The sequence below is a fragment of the Austrofundulus limnaeus genome, unplaced genomic scaffold, assembly GCF_001266775.1.
Source record: "Austrofundulus limnaeus strain Quisiro unplaced genomic scaffold, Austrofundulus_limnaeus-1.0 Scaffold123, whole genome shotgun sequence".
Classification (NCBI taxonomy): domain Eukaryota; kingdom Metazoa; phylum Chordata; class Actinopteri; order Cyprinodontiformes; family Rivulidae; genus Austrofundulus; species Austrofundulus limnaeus.
The window spans coordinates 974,450-978,765 of NW_013952525.1; the positions used below are offsets into that span (position 1 = coordinate 974,450).

Sequence of the window (4,316 nt, forward strand, 5' to 3'; positions counted from 1 at the left end):
CCGGTAAGACCCTCCCCCAAACAAAATGCCACACATGTTTTACTGAGATGAAACCTACACTTAAAGCAGTCTAACTCCAGACAACACTACAAAAACTGTCCACCTAACCAAGTTTTAAAATCTTATATCAGCCAAAAAGTCTTTTTAATCTTGTTTTCAGACTGATTTACTAAACAAGAACTGATTGTGTAAGAATAATAATCTTGTTTTCAGAATGTGTAAGATTATTTGTCTTGTTAGTCTGAAAATTTGACTCTAAGTCAAAATTTCTGCCAGTGGAAGAAAATTTTACTTGGTAAGATTCTTGAAATACTTGATTTGACTCAATTCTTTCTTATTTCAAGAATCTTACCAAGTAAATTTTTCTTCCACTGGCAGAAATTTTGACTTAGAGTCAAATTTTCAGACTAACAAGACAAATAATTTTACACATTCTGAAAACAAGATTATTATTCTTACACAATCAGTTCTTGTTTAGTAAATCAGTCTCAAAACAAGATCAAAAAGACTTTTTGGCTGGTATAAGGTTTTAAAACTTGGTAAGACGGACAGTTTTTGCAGTGTATGCAGGAAATAAAGTTCAACAGGAATGGTTTTAGTTCATGAGTTGTGTATTGCCGGCGACACCTGTGTTCAGTCTCATGGTGTCTGAAAGAAAAACAAGACTGAGCTGTGGCAGCTTGATTCAACTCCTCAGCTTTCACATGCCCTGTTCATTCATACAAATACAACTTCTAATTCTTTAAAAGTACCATGGGTGTAGAAGTGCATTTTCTTCATCATCTTGTGTTGTAAATACTCTGAGCTGGGGGCTTTGAGATAAACAGCCACACCAAACGGACTGTATTTACTGTCTATGGAGGATTCTCAGGAACACACAAACTGCTTGAAAGAACAAGTCACACAGCATTTTATTTGTTCTTTACCAAGTTCAACTTCTTTCTGCCGTAAATGCACACTCACAGATGTATCAGTGGTGCAGTTAGAAGAGTTCAGGTGACACCTGCAACACAAACTAAAGGAGTCATCAGGAGTAACAAAAGAAACAAAAAGCAGAGGCAGTTCAGGAAGGCCGCCTTAGCAGACAAAGCAACGCAGCATCTCGCATGGTGCCTTTTGAACCTTGGCACGGCAGCAGAAGACGAGCATCAGAAGTGTCAACCTCAAAACCTGGAACCAGGAGAAACAGGTTGAGCTTGGCAATGAGCAATCAGGGGCTGAGAGGTGTCGGCACGTGGCTTCAGTTATAGTGGTGAAAAAAAACTGTGGTTTTATTGTCTCTATTCTGACTTTGTTTTTCCATCACTGCACAGTTTATAAGTGTGTGTGTGTGTAATTGTGGGCAGCCAGTTGTTCAAAACCTCCCGGTACATCTGCTCATTTCAGACGACTCTGTCCAGCTCCAGCTGTATGTGCTCGTCTCTTCACCTCTCACTCCAGGATGAGTTCATAAGTTCTGCCTCGGCTCAGCCAATCCACCAGCAGGAGTCTGCTGATGTCAAAGTGGTAATCGCAAAATACTCGATTCTGCACGCTCGGTTCCCACTGCTCTTTCAAAACCCCCTCGCAGGTGGATATTCTATAACTTCTTTATTAGTTTACTACAGATAAATGAGATCAAGAAGCAAAATTATTTAATTTTTGCCTCTAATTTTTACATCACCAGCATATTTACTCCTTTAAATACAAATGAAATATTGAGATACAAGAAATTACTTGGATTTTATATTTGGATATTTGTTTCAAACTCCAACTTCAGTCACAGATTCTCTGAACAAAGGCCATGCTTCATTATGCAACAAAACCAACAGAGTTAGAGATTAGCTGGTGATTACGGTGAAATACTTAATGTCTAAACACCAAGAATGACAACATTTTTTTACTCGAAATGAGAGTATATTTTGCATTTAGGAATAATTTGCAGAATTTGTGCAACTTCTGCACTATAATTCAAAAGGCAATTACAAAATGACATCACTGTTTGAAGTTCAGATTATTCTATAATACCTTATTTATTGAGGTATTTCGAATAACCATCCTAAAAAAATAAAATAAAATAAAAAATACAGAATGCATTGGAGGCAGTGAGTGTGGGGATGATAGAAAGAAGGAGCTAAGATGAAGGGAGGTACAAAAGGCCTCAGTGTTTGGACAGCTGCACTCCTCTCTAAGTGATACTAGCCTTCTTATTTGAAAGCTTTCTGCCTGTTGCCCATCTCTCCCCGTCTGTTCAAAGCTCACATTCACATAACGACACAAAAAACTAAAACAGGAGACATTGTTTAGAATCACTGATTCTGTACCGCACTGTCTTTACACTCTAATCTACCTTTTTTTTTATAAAAAAAATAACGCTTTTATGGGTGATGCTGAATTTTTGTCGTTGCTCTGACTAAAATTCAAGCAGTTCTCTCCTACTGCTTAAAGGTCAAAGTTGAACAATGATGTTTTTGCCCATCTGAGTGTTTCTGATATCTCATGAAACAATAGACAAATTTAAATTTTATTAGCAACTAATCCCTGCACACACAAACTAAGTCAGTTGAAAAGCAGCACGATGACTCAGCGATTAGCACTGCCGCCTCAAAGCAAGAAGGTGCTTGGTTCGGACTAGTGATGTGACGTCAGCGCTGACTCTAGCCCTTTTGGTGCCCTAGGCGAGTTGAAGCGCACCCCCCACCCCCAACTATGTCCCACCCACCCCAATCTGAACCCCTAAAAACAAGTTTGACAGTGTAAGGTACTATGGTAAACTTAGATTTATTTGCTTTCCCAGAAAGCAAATAAATAACAACATACATGTCAACTTGTACGGATCGTTCATAGGTTATAAGGATTTTACGTCATTTTGCAGGTATACAGACGTATAGAGCAATCTCACGAATTTTTTCACGTCTTACGGATTTTTTCAAAACCTGATTTTCAAATTTATCTAACATGGCAGAGCCTGTAGGATGATAAAAAAACAATAAATAACATTAAATAGCCATCTTCCAACCTGTTCTGCCGCTAGAAACAAGTTTTGAACTTTTTCCGCTCTCCTTTCCTCCTGCTTCACAGTGAGGCTGACAGTTTGGATTTTTTGCTAAATTTATGGATTTTTGAGGCTTCTCATACAGGTAAACGTCTGAAGAAGTTGACATGTATGGGACAACAAAATACAGACTTGTTGTTATTGGGTTTGTCAACACAAACCGCTACCTGAGAGGCACTACTAGCCCCTCCCCCATCAGAGTGTCAGAGCAGGACGAGTCAGTGCAACATCCATCAAATGAGAGAGAGGTTGGGGGCAATTGCCGCATTGGGTGGGGGGGGGGATGTTTCATGGGTAGAGTAGTTTATTTTTCCTGTAATACTTCATTATTGTTTTTTTTTAAAACAAAGCTAATTGAAAGGGGCGCTGAGCAGAGTTACAATCAGGGATTACAAATAATTACTTTTTTTTTCTTCTGCAGTTTGGCGCCCCCTCCAGCAGATGGCGCTCTAGGTGACCGCCTAGTTCGCCTATGCCAAGAGCCGGCTCTGTGTGACGTTCACAAACGATCCAAATCTTTTGAACGGCTCTTCACAATGAACAATAGGAGCCGAGTCGCGGACAGTAGCGAGCCATTTGTAGTTTTATTTCTTTTATTCCTCATACAATCTTTATGTTTTCATACTTAAATCGCTCCCGCTTTGATTTTTCACAGAAAACAGGCAGAGGGTGGGGAACAGAAGCCCACGGGAAAGGGGGAGGGGGTGTCTGCTTGACTTGTTGACGTCAACACGTCGCTGTACGTGATGACGTATTTCCCTACATGATGATGTAATTCATTCAAAATCAAACGGCTCTATGAAACAAACGGCTCTGCAAGATCTGGATCCCTTCAAAGAGCCATTTATCCCATCACTAGTTCGGACCTGGGGTCTTTCTGTGTGCAGTATGTTCTCTTTGTGTTTGTGTGGGTTTTCTCCAGGTTCTCTGTTTTCCTCCAACAAACTGATAAACGTGTTGGGCTGCCTTCAGGCCGTCCTTGCACCCGAAATCTCTAAGTGGGATTTGTCTGGTTAAATAAACGTCAATAAAAAAATAAAATAAAGAGGTTTCACATCTAACTGACAATAAAAAACACAATAGGGGCTAAAACCACAGTCAAATCAGTGATGTAGGAACTGAGGCTGGGCCCAATTTAAATTGCACAAAACTTTTTTTTTATTTTGCCATGAATTACTAAAGTCAAATATACCTGTATGTATGTATATATGTATGTATGTATGTATGTATGTATGTATATGTGTAATTTTATGCCCACAATTGTTTTTATTGAATTGTCTAT

The 4,316-nt window shown here is 39.2% G+C and overlaps 1 protein-coding gene across 1 annotated transcript in view; it reads right to left on the reverse strand.

Moving 5' to 3' along the window:
• The window catches only part of LOC106522213 (LIM/homeobox protein LMX-1.2), a 42,594-nt gene that overhangs the window by 17,297 nt on the left and 20,981 nt on the right, over nucleotides 1-4,316 (reverse strand). The gene's annotated exons all lie outside the window — the stretch shown is intronic.